Genomic DNA, 21,584 nt, shown 5'->3' on the forward strand with positions numbered 1-21,584 from the left:
CTCCCCCCAGCAAGCAAGCGCTGGCCAATAGGCATAGAGAACCTCTGCCGGTGGGCGGAGACAACACGCACACCCAATGGGAGCCTGAGGAGTGGGATCACGTCAATGGTTGGGACGTGGCAGAAAAAGGGAAAAATACTTGGACGCGGCTTGTTCGCGGGAGGGGTTGGGAGGGGAGTTGGCTCACCGATTGGTCAGCGCGCGGATCGACGGAGCCCGACTCCGCCCCACCGGTTTCCGCCCACCCCTTTCCCCGCAACATTGCGACGTTTGGGGAGGGGGCGGGGCTCCGAGTCGGGACTGCGACCGCACAACCTTTTGTGGTTTGCGCTGAGAGAAAAGGGCGGAGTCTCGGGGCAGGGGAAGGGGGCGTGGCGGGAAGGACTGGCGCAGTTAGGCCGTGGTTCGCGGCTTCTCGCCGTCAATATGGAGGCGGCGGGTCGGTCCTAATGTGACTGGAAAGCTAACGGAAGCTGCTCTCTGTGAGGGGAGGAGGAAAAGGCGCGGCGGCCCACGCTGTCGGCTCTCGCTCCCGTGGTTTCCGCCCTGCCAGTCCCAAGGGGGCAGCACCTTGCCCTTCTCCTCTTCGACCTGTACCAGTTCCCATCACAGGTCACTAGAATAAATACAACGGCTGCGGCTCCCAGACACCTTTGCTGAGTTTGAAGCCCGGGCAGCAGGTTCGTGATGCGGAGTGGCTCCCTGTCCCACATTTGTGTCTTTTTCATTCTGAAGACGAGCCTGCCTCTCTGATTTCACTGGCGCCCTCGGCTCCTTCCCCTCTGCCAGGCTCCAGGCCCCACGGTCTATTTATCGCCTCCCCTCCCCCTGGAATTAGGAACTGGGCCCTGACAGCGGTGACATCTCCTGCTTGGGAACTGACAGTCTTTAGCAAACTAACCATAGAAGCTTAACGTTTCCAGAACTTACCGGCTAGTTGTAAGTCTAATTTACCAGCGCACCCATGCAGTACATCTAAGTGCCTTCCCAACTGACACTAGTTGGCCTGCACACGTGTCGTGTTTTGAGTATATTTCTATCCCATACCTTTTGAAGAACAATTTATGTTTTAATATTTCCCTGATTTTCTGCTAGGATTTTGCAGAGCGCTGTGAGTGAGCTAATTTACTTTTCAGAATGGGTTTCAAAGATTTCAGTCTTTGTCTTACCTTCGCCTGTGTAGATCCATAGCTGTATTTATTGTTTTCTTTACATAACAATCCGTTTTCTGCTTTAAAAGGGCTTGCTTGCTCACGGACTCAATTACTTATTTCTGTATTTATTGACTTATTCATATATGTACTTGAAAGGCTGAGCTAAAGGAAAAGCAGAGATGTTCATGAACGGGTTCACTCCACAGATGCCCACGAGGGCCAGGTGTGGGTCAGGAGGAATCCAGGAGCGTGTTCATCCTGCTGTCCTGCACGAATGGCAGGGTCCGAGGGCTTGTGCCATCTTGCTTCCGGTTCAGAAGCATCAGCAGGCAGTTGGATCAGAAGCAGAGTAAAGCTGGCGTTTACAGTATGGAGTCATGCTGTCACCTGCAACCCAGGTGTCCTGTACAGGTTCGGCTTGGAGTCCCAGCTGCTCCACTTCCAATGCAACTCCCTGCTGCTGTGCCAGGGAAAGCAGCACAGGATGGCTCAAGTGCTTGGGCTCCTGCACAGAGATGGGTGTCTGGAATGAAGCCCCTGGTTGCTGGCTCTTGGCTACCTGGGTAGTGAACCAGCAGATGGAAGATCTCTGTCCCTCTTTCCTTTTTATAGCTCTTACTTTCACATGAATGAATAATTATTTTTTTAAAGGAGAGTAAGTAGATGAGACTTAAGCTGGCACTCTGGCATGGAATGTCAAGAGTGTCAAGGAGACTTAACCTACTGAGGAAATGCACTGATTATTTTTTTAAGCAGCCTTGGTAAAAGAACTGCCAATGGAAAATTAGCTTCACCTGTCCTAGGTAAAAAGTAAGAAAATTGTAAAACAATATTTGTACTACTGGCTAAGTCTGTGGGCTGAAAGAACCACGTAGTGTGATGCAGTTCTTAAAGAGTAAACACCGGATTAGCAGCATCAAATGTGTCCATCTAGTTAAGCCGCCACTCCCCCCCATTGCCAGCATCCGCAGGCAGCAGATGGCCCTGCCCAGGTAGAGTTCCTGGCTCCTCGCCTAGTCCTGATGACCATGATGTAAATTAAAGGAGCATTAGTCAAGCGGTAAGAAGGCCTGTGTTGTAATCACAGCCTTGAAGTGATGTCAGCAGTAAAGGACCTTCGTAAATGTTATTTTTCATAAGCACAAAGAGAATACTGGCAGTATTGTCAGAATTGACTATTTCAGAACCTTGAAAATAAACCAGACCTGTAGCCATCCAGGGAGCATTGTTTGGAGAAAAAGTGTTGAATCTCTGCAGGAATAGCAAACCCAAAGGCAATTTAACCGGCCCTTTTCCAAATCTTGTTTTCTCTCTCTATTTCTTGAAGCTTCACTCTTTGCACGGGTCGTTGGGAGTCAGGCAAGGTTGGGGGAAACGGGGAGACAGGTTTTGAGATTCTGCCGTGTAGTTCCCTGCTCTTGGGGACTGTCATCCTTGAGTTGGGCCATTGGGCGACTTTGACTTCTGTCTGCTGCACTCCCTGTGTGCTTTCCCCTTGAGCTGTTGCGGGCACTGGGACACACAGGCGGTCTAGTCAAGTGTGCAGCTCACCCCGCCTGTTGCCCTTCTCCCAAGGATCAGAGCTCTCAAACCCTTCTGCGTTGCTAGCGCTGCAATACTTCCAAATATTTGTTGTGCCCATTTCCTGTCTTTTAGCGGGAGGGGCAGGCTGACTGAAGTTCACAGGTAAACTGTGGCAACCACAAGTTTACCAGTTGGGCCCGACGCAGTGGCCTAGAAGCAAACAAAGCCATAAAGAAATGCATAAATTTAAGAAAAAAATTTTGAGATTGGAGGCATAAACTATTAAATAGGTTAATTAAAATAATTTTTTTTAAAGTTTGATAAAATTGGGCCTGGTGCCGTGGCTTGGCAGCTAAAGTCCTCGCCTTGAATGTGCCAGAATCCCATATGGGCACCGGTTCTAATCCTGACAGCTTCACTTCCCATCCAGCTCCCTGCTTGTGACCTGGGAAAGCAGTGGAGGACGGCCCAAAGCCTTGGGACCCTGCACCCGCGTGGGAGACCTGGGGGAAGTTCCTGGTTCCCGGCTTCGGATTGGCATAGCATCGGCCGTTGTGGAACTGTCAGACAGAAGATCTTCCTCTCTGTCTCTCTTCCTCTCTATATATCTGACTTTGCAATAAAAATTTTAAAAATAATAATAAATCTTTTAAAAAAAGAAGTTTACCAATTGGTGTAGGTTTAACAGGAAGATGCATTTTAGTCCAGACTCATGGTTCTTGAGCAGCACAATTCCTTCCAAATCTTAATAAACAGATAGTCTTTCCTTCCGGACAATTTTCTGAATATTCAAGGTTCTCTTTTCTAGATTTAATTCATGAATCTGGCTCTATACTTCTTCATTTCCATGGTTCTCTTGCCGTTTTGATCATGACTGCCTTGACACCCTTGGGCTCAGAAGGGAACAACAATACTTTTCCACTGGATTTTTCCGTAAAGACTAGTCTTCATTGGCCTTTGCTGATCAGATGTTTCTTCTGTCTCTTAACTCATGGTGTGTAGTATAGTGGACGTCAGCTTTCCCAACCACTGAAAGGCCCGACCTTCTGGAATGTCTTGCTTCATTACTTGCCCAGCTCATTTCTTTCAACTTGTACTTCACTAAAGAGCCAGCAGCAAAAATATGCCATTGTCTAATTTGCTCTCCTGGAGTTAGACCCTCCAGGGTTATATGTGCCTTATAAATTACCACCATAACAGCTTTTTTTCAGCCAAATGTGTGAGATTGCAGTGGGTTTCCAATGTTGTTACATGCATTCGCAGTGGCCCAAGCAACTGTTAATTAATCCAGTGCCACATGCTTTCCAAATTTTATTATTTGAAATCTTGTATTGATTAATCAACATTGGTCAACGTGACAGATAAAGCCTAGAATTTTGTGGCTTGGCTCAACACTCATGTATTTCATGAATATGCAGAGTTTACCTAGTGGAGGGTGGGAAGGAGTTCAGGGGAATTCAGCGGAGCAGCTCTGTTCTGTGCAATAATCCAAGGTCACTCTCTAGGGATAGGCTCAACTACCTGCAGCCCACCTATTCCAAGTTCACTGTGGTCATCCCCACAAGGGACTTTGGCCAACTGGGTACTGACTGAGGGCCAAGGGAACGTGAGACAAGAACTCAGAAGAAGTTGTAAATATTCTACTGACGATTGCCTGTGACATTATAGATTGTAGCTCTGGTTCTCAAACACTTGTCCTGAAGAAGCAGCATAGCATCATCTAGAATTTGACTTATATGCAAATTTGGGAACAGCCTCTCAGACTGAATCAGATGCTGGATGTGGGGCCCAGGAATCTGTATTGTGTGAAACCTCTAGGTGATTAAGGCAGGATAACATTTGTGAGCCCTGGGGTTACAGGACATCAACACTAAATTAAGAAGTAATGACTTTTCCTTCTTCTTGTAGAGTACTTACACACAGTGACATGGCAGCTCTCATTTCTTATGAGTTTAAATATGGAGGGGCTGGTGCTGTAGCACAGTAGGTTAGGTTGCCATTTGTAGTCCTGGTATCCCGTATGGATACCAGTTATGGGCACTTGATGGAGTCCCAGCTACTCCATTTCCAAATCCAGCTCCTTGCTAATGCACCTGGGAAGGCAGCTGAAGATAGCCTAAGTCTTTAGGTCCCTGCAGCCATGTGTGGCCTGGATGAAGACTCAGCTATGTGGAGAACTGAATGAAGCTCCTGGCTCCTGGCTTCAGACTCACCCAACTCAGACCTTAGCAGCTGTTTTGGGAGTAAACCAGGGGATGGAAAGTCTATCTCTTTTTCCACAACTCTGGCTTTCAAATAAAACTGTAAGTGTGCAAAGAAGAATGCATGTGCTCTTGACTGTGATGGATCGGCTTTCCCAGCCTTCTCAACAACCTTCCCACACTGGAGGCACCGGAAAGCTGAGAACTCCACCTTAGCCGCTGGGCTTTGGGTGCCTCTCTGGACTTGCCCATCCAGTCCATCCACATGAGATCTGAAAGGTAAAAACATGTACTGTCACTCAAAACTAGCATTCCATCGCCTTGACTGCAATAGTGCTGTGAGCTCACCGGGAGGAACTGGCATTGACTGTGGCAACTACAGCCAAAATCCCCATGGCTGCTCTTGAGTTGGCTGATGGTGTAAAGCAAGGGTTTGGGCTGTCTGTGCTGGTGACATGGGTTGTGTTGGAGCTGAGAGGTACAGCCATGGCTTCCTGCAGTTGTCAAGCAGTCCCTGGTGCTGTTTTCCTGCACATGTCAAGGGCTGGTGATCGCTCATGGACCGATTTGCAGTGCAGTTTTGGGGGAAAATTCTTGAGAGCTCAAGTTAGAGCAAATTTCTTCATCCTTCCCCACAATAACATGAGACTTTTCATAATAAAATATGCCTATTTTGCTGCTTAAATTTATTGTGGATTAAATTTCTACAGCTAATTCTACATGATACAGTAGGGGACCAACCGTTTTCCTCTGGAAGTGTTGGGTACATTCTCTCTATTTGGTCTAACATTTGACCAAAATTTGGATTAAATGTGGGTCTTTTTAATTCACATGCTTGCTAGGCAGTGGGTAAATTCTTCCCATAAGACTTGAAACTTTATACTTAGAACTTTTCTTTGGTAACATCAATAATTTCCTCCATTTTCTTTTCTTTGTTCTCTGAGTGTCTTTCAATGTTCACTTTTACCCAGTGTTCTGAGAGTTCTTAAACTTTAATGCCTTTTATTGAATTTTTTTAACCATCATGGTTTTCATTTCTGTGATTAATTTTTCTTCAAGACCTATTATTATTATTTCATTGATCCTAAATATAAGTTTGTTTCTTTCAAGTTGTCTTCTTCTGTTTGAACCATCTCTGCCTCCTTTGGTGTCATTTATAGTATTTTTCACTCTTAACATTCTTTCCTTATTGAAGCTTTCTTTACATGTATGATAATCCCTGGTTGTGTTCTGACTTGAAAATAATACTAGGAACTTCTCCAAATATGAGTGGAGCTTGTTGATTTGTTTAAAGGTGAACTTTTTTATAGAAAATGATTCATTTACTCAAAAGGCAAAATGAGCTTACTGTGTATCGGAGAATCACAAATATTGGAACCACAAATAATAAATTGCAAAATTGTGCTCCAGGGTCATTCATTTCCTCAGGCACCTATGACTTTTCTGTCTGAGAGAACAGACGTTAGCTCTCCCCTCCGCCGCAACCCACTCCATGGTGCATTATATAAAGCCATATCATCTATATGGCAGCCATTAGTTATAAATGGTTACTAAACACCTGAAATCCAGCAAAATGTGTAAGTGTAAAATATACATCAGATTTAAAGATCTAGTACATATATATTTATATGTAATTTCACTGTCAATCTTTATGTAGATTGCATATTGTAATATTAGTATTTTATATATTGTTAACTTAATTCTATATTCTAGAAAAGTTAAAGTTAGGTTTGACACTGTAGTACCCTGAGCTAAGCTGCTGGAATCCCATTTTAAAGTGCCATTTGGAGCCCTAACTGCTTTACTTCCGATTTAGCTCCCTGCTGATAGCACCTTGGAAGACAGAATAATGTGTGCAAGTATATGGGCCCCTGCCACTCACATGGGCATCCAGGATGGAGTGCTTGGCTCCTCATTTGGGCCTGGCACGCAATGGCCTATGGTGGATATTTAGGAAGTAAGCCATTAGGTGCAAACTCTTTCTCTGTGTATCTCTCTGTTGTCCTGCTTTTCAATTAGATAGATAGATAATCAACCAACCAACCAAACAAAGCATTAGAATTATGTGATATTGGGGCTCAACATGCTAATCCTCTGCTTATAAGTGCTGGCATTCCATATGGGTGCTGGTTTGTGTCCTGGCTACTCAACTTTCCATCCAGCTCTCTGCTTGTGGCCTGGGAAAGCAGTAGAGAATGGCCCAAAGCCTTGGGACTCTGCACCTGTATGAGAGACCTGGAAGAAGCTCCTGGCTGCTGGCTTCATATTGGCTCAGCTCTGGTTGTTGCGGCCATCTGGGAAGTGAACAAGAGGATGGAAAATCTTTTTGTCTGTCTCTGCTTCTTTCTGCAAATAAAAACAAATAAAATTTTTTTTTAAGAATTGCAAGCTACTAGGTGATTGACAGTACATGTATGAATACTTTGAAAACCACAGGAATTAGAAATCAAAGATAAGACAGATTCAGGGCCATTATTTGGCCCAATAGTTAAGACACTGTTTGGGATGCCCACATCTTGCAAGGGGTACTGGCTGTGCTCCTCTTCCAGCTTCCTGCTACTAAGTACCCTGGAAACCTGCTACATGGTAGAGTCATGGCCACCCACAAGGTGAACTTGGATTTGGATTTTCCAGCTTCTGACCTAGGCCAAACAGGTGTGAGTCAGCAGCTGGGAGCTCTTTATGTCCCTTTCTGTATTTCAAGTAAATAAAAATAAATAAAAGGTAAGTTTACATTAATGCAAACAACTTTGGAAGCTCATGCATACTAGGAATTCTCAAAAAAGTTCATGGCAAGGCAGATTGTGAGAAAACTATGCATATATTTCATTTTTTGTAGTAGAATACATTTATTTTTAATTCCATTTTCCATGAACTTTCCGAAGTAGCTTTGTGCTGTTTTATTTATGATGCGATAGAACTTTTGATTATTTCTCTTTCCAGTTCTGTATTTTACTTTTGCCTTTAGAAGTACCAATAGCTTACACTCTAAGATTCTACAGGTTTGCTTGCTTCCAACCTCCGCTCTAATTCCTTCCAAAAGTCCCTGACTGTTATTGCCTAGCTCCTTCTAACTATTACTGCCTAGTTCCTTCAATTAAATGCCTTCATTGTTTTCTGAAAATGTGATATAACCTCTTGGGTGGTGATGTGTTCCCCCGTAAACACCATCATCTGGGCTTTTATACTTTTAAATTTCCTGAAAATTACATTCCTGTAGATTCAGAAGGAGAGGAAGAAAAAGCATACTCTCTGACAAACACCTATCTGAGCCTAGAAACTTCCTGACTTACGTGATGGGCAACTTCTTCTGCCTTGCCAACTCAGATCACTGTATAAAACAGAAATCCATTTTAATTTCTCATGACTCTCATACTTAGAAAGAGCTTGTAGAATCAAACTGGTGGTGATAAATTCTATATTCTTATGGTGGGTACTGTATCATGGCTGTAAATGAACCAAAGCCTTGTGCTTAAAAAAAAAAGAAGTTATTAGAAAGATATGCAGTAGCTCTGAGTAGATGAAAGAGATTGACTAGGAATAGAGGCTGTGTGTATGGAATGAGAACCTGTGGCATGTCACATAGGCAGGCTGGCGGGGACACAGCTGCCACTCAGTTGAGCACGGGTGACAAGACTACACCAACTCCAGGGGAGGGGTAGTTGCTCCTGGCACTTACTTTGCTCCCAAGCAGCAGCCACCAGCTGCCACCAGCACAAACTCTTCCTTGACTATGCTTTTATGTCACCAAGTCCTGAGTCCAAGTCAGTGGAAAAGGATATCAGATTACTAGAGTTAAGCCCATGTGCCAGTGGAGGGTGGGAAAGCAAGTTGCTGATATTTTGTGTTGCTATTATGGGAAACTCTGTTTGTGCTTAGGATTTGTATAGTAGGGGATTCCCCAAGCAGGAGTCTTTAGATGCCAAGCTACCAGAAGAAATGGCATGTGCCCACTGCAACAACCTAGCTGAAATCAAAGTCGATCTGCAGCTTCACTTCCACAAATGTCAATGTTTAATAACCTTAAAACTTAGGGTAATTGTGTAGCATAGTAATGGTAAAATGTAGAGAAAATAGGCTATGAAATCCATAACACCTGATTAATTTTAAGTGAAATCTAAAAAAAAAATCTGAAGAATTAGAAGAGGTGCTCTCTTTTAAGCTAAATTAAATTAGGTCACATTTTTATCATTGTTTATATAGTTGAGAGGGATGCATGGCCATGTGGACCTCTGATTAGGATGGGGAGGGTCAGGTGTGGAAGAAAGTGGGTGAGACAAATACAAATGTTTCTGCCTTTTTCTTTCTTTTTTTTTCCTCCTGTGTTTGCAGAAAGGAAGGGGACCACTCCTTGATGTATCAACACCCAGGGATGGGGGATGGACATTGGATGACACCTTAGAGACCCCAATGTGGAGAAGAATGTTCCAGGGGTGTTACTTGACTGACCTTGATAGTTCTGAAAAGCTATTGGTTTTGTTGCTCCAAGGTTGAGAAAATCTTTCCAAGATCTATTGGTTGACAAAGTCCACTCCAGTGCACCCACGAACCCAGGAACATGCTACAGTCAAACCTTGGCCAGGAGAATTGTCCAACCTGATCTGCTTTCCATCCTCTGATGAGACACTTGATGTCCTCTTCTGGCCTACATGAGATAGCCTTCATGTCTTCCATGTGCATTTGGATATGCTGTTCACTGCACAGGCACCAGCACTGAGAAGGCCTAGTCCTGATACACACATTCCAAGGTCAGACCACACATCCTGTGATTTTGCTCTGTGGCTTGAGTGTGAGTCCAGAGGTCCAACAAACCTTGTCTGGGGTGACCTCAGATTTGACTCTTGTGTGAACCAGCCAGTGCAGGGTCAGGCTCAGTCTCTTACCTGCACCAGCTAATGCACATACCAGTGGATGTAGCCTCCTGCTCAGTTATGACCAAGCTCCATATCTCATGTGAATATATAAGTGTTGTGACCCAGCCCAGACAGCCTGCCACAGACCTGGTCCTCATGCATACCAGCAGGTGCTGCAGCCTAGTTGGGGCAACCACCAGTAACTCTCACCAGTCCTGCCTCCAGTCCCCGTTTTTGTGCATGCCAGCCTCTGCTTCAGCTTAGCCCAGCCCAGCCCACATCCCATCCAGCTCGCGTGCACATCCATGGGTGATGTGGTTTCATGCAGACCTACAGGTGTTGGTACCTTATCCAGCCTGGCCCATCCCCAACCCTGGTTCTGCTCACCAGCAGGTGAGATAGTCTAGTAGGGAAGCACACACCATTCCCCTGCCAGGCATGCTTCCAGCCCCAGATCTTGCACCTCCCAGAGGATACTATATTCTGTCCTAACATGACTCATTTCAATTCCTAGCACTTGCCGGATGGTGTTCTCGTGTAACTCAGCTGGCCTCATCCATTCTGGCTCTCTGTCATGCCAGCGGGTGTGGCAGCCTAGCCCAGTCTGGCCTGGGCTGCTTCCAGTTCCAGCTCTCACCTTTGACCCGTGGAAGCAGTGGCTCATCAAGGGAGTCCTAGAGACTTCCTTACTAGGCCTTGTCCTAGCCTTGGATCTTGCATGTGCCAGCAGGTGCTATGACCCATTTTGAAATGGCCCACCCCAGTCTCAGCATTAGGCAGCAGGTGCTATAGCCTGACCCAGCCTACATGCATGCTTGTAGATGCTGTAGCTTTGCTTACCCTGATGTGCCTATAGCCTTGACTTTCGTGCTCACCAGTGGAAGCTGCAGCTTCTCAGAGTTCCCCTACCAGGCCTATTCCCAGCCTTGGGATTTATGCATGCTGACAGCTGCCTCAATCCAGCCTCCCAGCAGTGTTAACACTTGCCTAGGTACAGGGTCACCTGGCTAGATGCCTAGAGCTGGGGAAGAGGTGCTTATGATTGATCCAGCTTCTTATCCAATGGAGAAATTCCTTCCCAAGACAGTATTTGGGTAGCTCATCAAACCAAGGCTTCATTTGAACTCTGAATTATCAAAAGTAGAAGGTTAGAAATATCCTCTTTAACTAAGATAAAGCCTCTCTCCACTTTGGGGTTGGGGGAAGCCTCCCCTTTTACACTATCTACCCATGAGTCCTGGATCTCATGGCTCTGTCCAGAACAGAAAATAATGGCAAAAGTTTGATGTAGAGTCAGTATTTTTTACTGATTTGACTGACCTAATTCTTGATTTCTACATTTGTAAAATCAGGATTGCACTAGCTCCTACCACAAAGATTTCGATGAGACACTTAGTGCTTAGAAAAATATCCAGCATGAAGTGAATGTTCAATAATTAGTGACAATGGTCACTGATTGATGGTGATGATGATGAAGTTGGCTGTGCATCCAACATTTAGAATCAGTTCTCATAGAAATCTCTGTCTAGCCTTTGCTCTGTAAATTTGCTTTTCCAATAAAATAAATACATTTAAAAAAAATGATACTGGAAAAAGGAACATTGAACTGGGATTTCACTTGTAATCTGATTCTTCCAGACTAATTCTACAGCCTAGAAGTTAGCATATCATTCTTGTTGCCAAATAAAATATTTGGACTACACTATCTTTACAAGATCCATTCTGGTTGTAAAAAATCTGAGACTCTGTATACTTATGTCATCTGTTTTTCATACTGAACATGACAGTTTCATTAACTGTACCTTTATATAACTTGTGTAGGAAACTAAACAGAAAACATACTGTCTTTTCCACAACATTCAAATACTTTCAACACTTTGAGACCAAATGTAATTTTTCCTCCACAATGATCAAATCTACCACACCAGGTGGGTGTCCTACATTTCAGTTCAATTCTGCTACTCTGTACCTGGGGTTAGTATCAGATGCAACAGTCCCACAAGATGACAATCCCCCTACGTGAGATGTTGTTCACCGGGAATGGGCCCCAGGTGACCCACATTTCCTGTCCTGCTCAGCTGCAAAGCAGGGTGCCCACAACCCCCTCCTCAGATTTGAGGATCTGGTATGATAGCTCACAGAACTCAGAAACATGTTTACTGGTTTAATATAAGGGATATGACAGAGCAGATCTAGATGCACAGTCAGGTGAAGGGGTGCAGAGGGCCAGGTTCAGAAGCATCCTGGAGAGTCGGGCTGCACCACCCACAAGGCAAAGGGTCTGTGTTCACCAACAGATCCATGTGGCAGGGATCACACACACACACAGAGTCCTTTCTTAGCTCAATGTCTTGCACCTTTCTCCCTCCTGCAGAAAGTGGTGGAGCTAAGATTTCCTAACTTTTGATTGTGGTTAAACCCCTACCTGAAGCTGTCTAGGAGCTCATTACAAAAGTGCTCCTAAAACCCAGCACTGAGAGTTGTCTCTGATGAACCAGAGACCAATACTGGAGCAAAAGAAGCTTACAGGCACCAGTGCTGTGGCACAACAGGTTAAGCCTGCATCGCTGGCATCCCAGATGGAAACACTGATTTGAGCACCAACTGTTCTGTTCAGATCCAGCTTGCTGTTAACACGTTTGTGACCCCTGCTTCATATGTGGGAGACTGGGAGTTCTAAGCTCCTGGCTTTGGCCAGGTCCAGCCCCTATCAGGGTGGCCAATGGGGAGTGAAGCAGTGGATGGAAGATCTCTCTCTTTCTCTCTTCCTGCTTTCCCTCTCGTCTCCATTTCAAATAAATAAAAATAAAATCTTACTTAAAAAGGGAAGAAAAATATACTCCTAGCACAACTAATGAAATTTTAAGTGTTTTAGGATCTGTGTCACATGAATCAAATTGAAGACCAAATATATATTATGTATATATTTTACACATAGGTTTTTAATATTATATCACGATGTCATATACCTTGATTACCAGATTTGTCAAAGCCCTTGTCACTTTCCTTAGTAATGCTTGTTAGTATAACTCTTAGACTGTTCTTGTAGTTAGCATTGTTTTTTCAAATAACTGAATTCCTTGACTATATTTAAAATAATAAAAAAAATAGTGAACAAAATATATGAAAAAGTTATAGCAATATAGAGCAATGGGTCAAATATCTTAATTGTCTATGACAGAAACTGCAGAAAAGTGAGAGTTGATCATGACATTTTCAATGTAAGTCTTACATTTCTAGGATTATGTAAGTATTCTACGGATGGCCTGCATTTTTGCTCTGTGTCATCTAACAACAGAGCATAAAATGTTTATTTCTTCAGCTTTATATCCTTTTGCTAGCAGGATCTACACAAGTGATTAGGCATACAGGTGCACACACACACACACACATTCACATACAAAGAACTGAAAACTTGAAGTAATGACCGGTAGGTACTATGGCATGGTTGGTAAAGCTGTGGGCATCCCATACGTGTACCATCTTGAATTTCTGGTGTTTCATTTCCAACTCAATTTTCTGCTAATGGCCTTGGAAAATCAGCAGAAAAATCCCAAATGCTTGGGCCCCTATTTGCCCATGTGGGAAACTCAGAAGAACCTTCTGGTTCTTGGCTATGGCCTGGCCAAACCATGACTGCTACAGCCATCTGGGGGGGGTGAACAAGTGAGCAGTAGACCTCTTTCTGTCTCGCTTGTCTCTGCTGACTGTTAAATATGTACAGTAACCCTAATTCTACCCATACTCAGATTTTAGCTTTATCTTTGCAAGTGATGACCTCACTTTGTAGGCGTGGCTTCCTCAGCATTTCAAATGGCATTTCAAGAAATAAGGCGCTGCAGGTTTTGCTAAGTCATTTTAATTCATCTTCTCAGCCATTGACAAACCTTTGAAAAGTCAGTGGTGACTGCAGTTTCTGTTGCCAAATATTCAGAAATGTTGACTTACAGAAAGATAGGAATAAGTAGCCAGAAACTGCTTTTGCAGAATACCCCCTCATTTAGAGTTGGAGAGAGACTAAGTGTAGATGAGGACATTGAGAAAGAGATATTTTGGACTGCAGAGCCATCATTACGCAGATAATATTCAGCTTTCTTCGGCCATACGTCTCTTCCCTTTAGCGCAGATGGTGCAATGACTCATCTATCCCACAGGCCAGCAAAACAAGAGACGCAGCAGAAGAGCTGTTCTAATCCAGATAAAACCGGATGATGTTTCAGAATCCAGGGGGAAATATTTCTAGGCAATGATGGCAGTACATTGATAGTACTTGCTAATGCTTTGCATTCCTTTTTAGATTCACAGCTCGAGTTTCATGTGGCTTCCAGGATTCCTGAGGCGTGGTTCTGACCAGGAATTCTTTTTATCTTTATTGTGTAGGTAAGTTGTAAGCACTTTTGACCTTCAAAGATGGTATGTTTGTAATGAATGTTGGACTTTTATGTTCCTTGCTTTGCGAATCACCTAGCAAATACATATGGGCCATATTCTGGGTGAGAATGTGCTAGGATAAATAACTGTTCGAAATCCCTGCTAAATAATGATGAGATGGAAAATTGCAGTCTGACAGACAAAAATGATGAATGGGATAAGGATGGTTTTGTGCGCACCTGTTTCTGGGGTTGTCTGTGTGCCGTTAGTCTGACTTGTGGTACAGGGCCTATTCGATGTGTAGTTACAGAGAATCTTGGGTATTGCCTCCCTGCTTAAGGATGTGAAGGAATCATTGATTTCCAGGAAACAGAATAGTCTGTCACTAGCCAGAAGTTAAGCATTTAATACAAAAGAGAAGGAATAACCAGTTATGATTTGTTTTTAGCTATTGTACCATAAATGTATGTCTGAAGCTAATGTTATAATGCATTTATTAGCAAAGTTATTATCTTTATTTTTGAGTAGTATTCCATATGATATACAACTTTTTTTTAAAAAAAGATTTATTTTATTTTTATTAGGAAGTCAGATATACAGAGAGGAGGAGAGACAGAGAGGAAGATCTTCTGCCTGTTGATTCACTCACCAAATGGCCGCAATGGCTTGAGCTGAGCCAATCCGAAGCCAGGAGCCAGGAGCCTCTTTCAGGTCTCCCACATACCCACAGAGTCCCAAGGTTTTTGGCCATCTTCTACTGCTTTCCAGGGTTACAAACAGGGAATCCAGGGTTAGAACTGGTGCACATATGAGATCGCGGTGCGTGTAAGGTGAGAACTTCAGCCACTGGGCTACCGTGCTGGGCCCCTATCCTGAGGCCTTATTGTTCCTCTATCCTAAAATATTTTCTCACTTAATGAATAACTTCATTTGGTCACTGAGAAACAATCTCACACTATTTACATTTACTTACTTGTCAGGCTACATTGGTTCATAAAACATCCGAATTATTAGGGTTCCACCACAGATTGGATGGCACTGATTTTGTTTTTACCACCCAAGATGCTTTTCTTTAGGACAAAGAGAATCTCTGCTTTCACCTGCCTAAATAAGCTTCCTCTGTGGTAATCTTCCATCATGGAAGATTTTTCTAAATCAAGGTCATCATCCCATCTCTGGGTAAAAAAAACACAACGCATTACAGATCAGTTATAGGGTCTCTCTCCTTTGGAATCCGGCTCTTGATTAGCCTAAGAAAAAGTGTGTTGAGTTGATTAGTCAAGGCAATAGTGTTCATTAAAAGAGATTGCTAATCATCTTCTACCCAGATTTCATGTCCTTTCCGATACAAAATTATCCAGCTTTTCAGTAATTTTATCATCTTGTAAATTTGCTGTCTTGTTAGAGATCATTTCCATTGCTTGTAAATGGAGAATACTGATGAACCCACTAGTAGTCAGAATAATGTCCCCCAAAGATGTCCTGATGCCTAGAATCTGCGAACATGTTATGCTTAAGGCAAGGGTTAGAACCAAAGCTGCTGATGAAATTAAAACCGGCAATCAGACACTTTAAAATAAACCATCTTGGAATATCTAGGTGGATCCAAGGTAAGCTGGAAATCTTTATGAGAGAAGCAGAAAATTCAGCGTAAGAGTGTAAGATATGAGAAAGACTGGAGTGGTCATGACTGACCTTGAAGACCAACACAGACCGTGAGCCAAGGAATGTGGGCAGCCTCTAGCAGCTGGAAAGAGTGAAAAGTGACTCTCCCATAGATCCAACGAGAAAGGTGGCCTTGCTGACACCTTGACTTTAGCTCTTTGAGATCAATTTTGGATTGTTGACCCCCACATCTAAGATAATAAACTTTTGCAGTTTTAAGTCATTAATCCATATGGCAATTTGTGAAAATGGCAATGTAAAACTAATACAGCTCCATAAGATGTGACTGCATATAACCCAATCTATATTTTGAAGCAAATAGCATTTTCTCCATGAAAAGTTTAATTTTAGTCATTATTTCATAGTGAAGTATTTTTTAAAAATTTAGAGAAGTGTAATGCAAGTGTGTATTTTTACTACACAGTTTTGTCAAATTTTAAAATTACGTTTGATTTACCTAAGTATTTTTAAACCGAAATAAACTATGGGGCAGATTGAGCCTAGTAAATGGGATGCTGTTAGGAATACCCACAGCCAGTATCAATGTATCTGGCTTCAAGTTCCAGCTCCACTCACAGTTATAGCTTCCTGCGCACATGCACCATGGGAGGAAGTTAGGAGTGGCTCAACAAGTTGGATTCTTGGCACACATGCAGGAGACTTGGATGGAGCTATTGGCTGTCAGCTTTTGCCTTTGCCAGCCCCTGCTGTGGTGGGCATTGGGGAGGAACCAGCAGATGGGAAATTTTTTGTCTCTTTCTCTCACTTTCTCTGTCTCTCAAATGAATACACTTAGTATAAAAATTTTTAAGTAAGATGTTGGCAGTTGTAAAGAAAACACCTTGGGTGTAGTTTTCTTGTTCTCATGTCACTTCGAACTTCCTTACATTGACCTTCCAACATGAATTTATTATCTTTACATACTTTAAAAAAATAATTACATTATTTATACATAAGTAATAAATAACTTTCTCACATTTTCCGTGCTGGGCCCCGAACCTGAGATCTTATTGTTCATCTATCCACATAGATATGTAATTCTAAAATGATTCAGCAATTTATTTTTACTGAAGGTACATTTATGAATTTTACATTTAAGAAATGGGTGAATCAAATTTATCTCTTCTAATATTTTTATCTAGCAGTATACAAGCTAAGTCACAATAACAGAGTGATCTGAAACTAAATACCTGCCTTCTTACAAGCTAGTTCAGAGGTGCATAATGCAGAGCTAATCTGCCGTTCCCAGCATATGATTTCCAATATGGTACGGAGCTAGCTTTGCCTTAGCTCTTGCTCCTTCCTAGCATGAGGGTAAAGAACACAAACAAAATAGTCTCCTTTCTTGGTATGAAAAAGTGGGGACCTGCATCGCTTCCACTCACATCTCAGTGTCGGGACTGAAGCACAGAACTAGGTGCAATGAAGCTAAGCATGTGCTGGCTAGTGAAGCAGCAAAATCCTCACTGTGATTTGTAAGTTCTGTTACTAAAGAAAGGAGGGAAACTGCAACCCTCCTCCTTCCAGGAGATAGCCCTGGTAGTCAGAAAATAACCAACGACGGAGAGAGCCCACATTCTATCCAACTAAATCCGCTTCACCTTTGTAAACACTCTACCCAATAACCACAACATATATGTATTCTTTTGAAATGCAAAATCATTCACCAGACTAGACCAGATTCTAGACCATAAGATAAATTTGAATAAGTATAAAGATATCAAAATCACACAAGGTATATTCTCTGGGCATAACTGGATTAAAGTGAAAATCAATAAAAGAAAAGAAACAGGAATCTTCAAGCATGTGACCTTTGAAATTCATTTGTGAATGATCCCTCAGCAGGATAATAATTCTCAAGGATAATAAAGAAGTTGAAGCAAATAAAAGCAACAATACAGGTTAGTGAAATTTTGTGGTACCACAAAGGCAGCGCTTAGAAGCAAACATCCAGTAATATATACTTAGAAAAGAAATTGCAAGCAGGTTATTCAAGCATGTACCTCAAGAAACAAAAGAAAAACCTTGAAGCCATAAAGAAATGCATAAATTTAAGAAAAAAAATTTGAGATTGGAGGCATAAACTATTAAATAGGTTAATTAAAATATTTTTTTTAAAGTTTGATAAAATTGGGCCTGGCGCCATGGCCTGGCAGCTAAAGTCCTCGCCTTGAATGTGCCAGGATCCCATATGGGCACCAGTTCTAATCCTGGCAGCTCCACTTCCCATCCAGTTCCCTGCTTGTGGCCTGGGAAAGCAGTGGAGGATGGTCCAAAGCCAAACTAACTAATCATCTGAAAATGTAAGAAAGAAAAGAGACATTGCGTGTCACTTACATGTTAGAATAGCTGGGCTTTTGTAGCATAGTCCACCGATTTCAAAGTGAACATGAATTTACCCTGGTTAATTTCAAGAAGCACTTAGTTACATAATCATTTTACAACTTGGGCCTGGTTTTTCTTGGGAAAATCTACCATTTTAATTTCTTCTTTTAACCCAAAAATTTTTAAATTGTCTGTAATTATCAAAAATGTGCATGTTGAAGGACCTTTTAAAATTATGATTAATTTCTAATTTTATTGCCTTACTAAAAAGAGAATGCTTTTTAAATAATTCCTGATATTTGCATTTTATTGAGAGGGGTTGAAGATTTAGTCAATTTCCCCTAATGTTTCCTGAGCACTTGAAAATAAGATGCATTTCTTTCTATGCCCAATTTGATGTAGGTTCTGTGTCACAGGTTGTAATTCTAAGTGTTGTCTATTTTCATTTTATGTTTTCTCTGCCTTGGATTAAGAGATGTGGGCTAAATGTTTCTACTTTTGGTACATTTATATCATTTCTTTTGGCGGTTCCTATAGTTTCAATGCTTTTAAAATAAAATCAGGTCAAGACAAGCATTGTGAGATCAAGCTGAGAAGACAGAGTTGTGGAAGGATTTGAGAGACATGAATAAAAGATGGGTAAGCTTACCGCTCTCTGGTAGCAGTACACAGGAAACGAGAAGCTAGGTTCAATTTCTAGGCAACAGTGTACTCCTCAAGAGTCACCTGCAAGCTGAGACAATCATCCTCCTCCAGGATCCCCTCACAGTGACGCCCAGCAACGTACTGCAGAGGCAAGAGCCCAGAGAGACGCTCTCTGTCTCAAATCAAAATATTTTGATTTTTTGAACCAGTAACAACAAGCAAGGATGCCTTCCTTTCCAGCATCCTTGCAGCAGCTAGACTATTTCATGCAATTAATATACTGCAATCTTTTAAAAAAAAAAAGTGCTCTCCAATAAGAACTATGGCAGAAATAAAATAACTTGGCAAATATTCAGGGTAAGAAATTATGAGAAATTGCAGAGTTGATGACATTTCCACGTATTTAGATCTTTTTTAAGTTCCTTCTTCAAGATTTTGCAATTTTTTTTTTAAGTTGAGACATATGTTTATTTATCTGCTACATCTCCAGTAATCAAGAATTCTCTGTTTTTGTGGGAGGGGCGATAATAACTAAGATAGTTGAATATGAAAAGTGAAAGATAGTTGTTAAGTGGAATGTGTGTTGTTTTGAATTCAGTTGCTTTCCAGGGCTGGCTGAGATTTAAATTGAAGCTTTCCGGCAAAATGTGTCAGACAATTCTGCTCATTTCTTTGTGTGTGTACATATATATAATTTTAACTTCTTTTTAATTATTACCATCATTCTATGATACAGTTCCATAGGCCCTTGGATTGCCCCTGCCCCCTCCCTTCGTCTCCCCTCCACGGAATTCCCCTATATTATTACTATAGCATAGTTCTTCATAAACAGTCACATGCTCATCATATTTATTTTCTGGTTTTTTTTTTTTTTGGTCTGTCTCCAAAAATTACCTTTGTGTAAAGAATATCAAGCCTTTTTGTGTATTCAACCTTTCTCTGAGATGGCTTTTGCTGTACTTATATTCTTAGTTCACCACTTTAAAATAATATATTGACAAGCCCTTCATTAATGCTGCATCAAATTATGTTTTCAAAATTGTGAGTAAACCAAGAGTGAGAAAGAGAAAGAGATGGAAATTGAGACCAGGGAAGTTACATATTAAGTCTGCGTTTACTAACATGCATATTTTAGTAGTGCATTGAACTTAGGACTTTCTATTCAAATTTTTTATTCTATAGAAATCCCCAAATTGCCTCATAGCTTTTAAAACTAGTGAAGATGTATTTTCCCCTTTCAAAGGCACCCTTGAATAGGCCAAGTGCTTTTCGATGCAAACAGATAAGTATTTGATGTGGGGACTCCATTTTAGCTCCCATCAATGTCTCTTGCTAACTTAGAGATAGACTCCAGGTGTAGTTCATTGGATTTGTTCTGGTTCAGTGGTGGACAAAATTAACCTATATGCAGATACATTCTTCCACATTTGCATGAAAAAGAGAAAGTGATTGTCAGGTCGTCCTTATTAACAGCAGGGAGGACTTTGCTTCGCTGATGGAAAAGTTTACTTCTTCAAAGTCGCTGGAACAGATCAAGAGACTATTCATTCCCCGCTCCAATGGGTTACATCAGGATTTATATATTAAGAGACAAGTATAATTAGAAAGATGAGTTTGTTGGGCTTGTAAGAAAACTTACCGGTGACTTGAATTTGTATCGTTGATAAGAGACAGACTTTACAAAGATTGTAAACTCTCTAGACCATGCAGCACAAAGAGGAGAAGCAGACTAGCTCTCTCCCTTTTCTCTGTGGGTGGGGGGATGTCGAGGGGCGACAGCAATTCTTTTAGTTGGAAATTGCATTGCACTACAGGACTCACTGTTATAAGATCTTCCTGAAACTTTCCAAAAGGTCTTGAGTCATCTGGCATTTCCACATGATGATTTTTGTCTCGTGGGATCATGAGGTCATGACCATTATTCTTTCACACAGTATGCCAGGGTCACTGTGCCCTTTTCTGAAGGAGACGCCATGTCTATGGTGAGGGCCCATCAGTCACCTCTGTAAATCTGCTAGGAAGCCAGAATCGTATTTTTTCCTCAGTGAGGTCATAATTTTGTCTGGGGAGAGCCTAAAGACAATCAGAGTCCACCCTTCTTTGTGAGTAAATGTCTTGCAAAGAATTAGCTATAAAAATCTGAAGAAACGTTTTCATTTGCTTTTTAATTGCCAACTGAGACCTCATCCCGGGATGCTCTGCTTCAGGAAAAAACTGATGGCAACTTAACTGCTGCTATCCCTCATTGCCCTCACAAGACACAGGAAGGTTAGTTTTTTGGTCACCTTCTGTTTGCCTCTTGTGGCAGTAGAAGGGCATGTGAGTATGGTATCAGCCCAAGCAAGAGGTAAGACCAAATTTAGGAGACCACAACAAGAACTGCTCACAGCATCCTATGATTATGTTCCACTTTATGAGATTCCCTTACAAGTTCTCCAGGGCCACGGAGACACAGGACTGCAGTTTGGGTCTTCCTGATGAATCAGCTCCTGGCTCCATTGCAGTAACAGCTTTAAGAAAGCTTACAAAGAAAACAGTCAACTTAGAAGAATATAAAAACTAAATTACATTGCATTCAGTTCAGGAAAAAAAAATCTGGGAACCAAAACTGGTCTACACTGTTCTCACAGAGGCAGGGATGTTCTTCAGCTAAAACGTACTGAGAGTGTTCTTTGTTCTGGCTTTTGGACTTTTGTTTGTAACCTCAGGAGACTGTGCCAGTCTTTCAGCTGAAAGAATGAGAAGTCTAAGAAAATGAAAATGCTTATCTTTTAAATTGCTTCTCAAAAGGGAGCTAATGCTTTTCCTACCACTTAATGTGTCACCAGGGTGTTATGTCAGCAAGC

General features: G+C 42.0%; 1 long non-coding RNA gene across 1 annotated transcript; it reads left to right on the forward strand.

Moving 5' to 3' along the window:
- Positions 1-449: 449 nt before the first annotated feature.
- Positions 450-14,299, forward strand: LOC121160251. Its single transcript, XR_005884525.1, has 2 exons — positions 450-680; positions 14,030-14,299. It is a non-coding gene; the product is annotated as an uncharacterized LOC121160251 (long non-coding RNA).
- The last annotated feature ends 7,285 nt before the right edge of the window (positions 14,300-21,584 follow it).

Source organism: Ochotona curzoniae, unplaced genomic scaffold (genome assembly GCF_017591425.1).
Source record: "Ochotona curzoniae isolate NIBS_2020 unplaced genomic scaffold, NIBS_Ocur_1.0 contig_4501, whole genome shotgun sequence".
Taxonomy (NCBI): Eukaryota; Metazoa; Chordata; class Mammalia; order Lagomorpha; family Ochotonidae; genus Ochotona; species Ochotona curzoniae.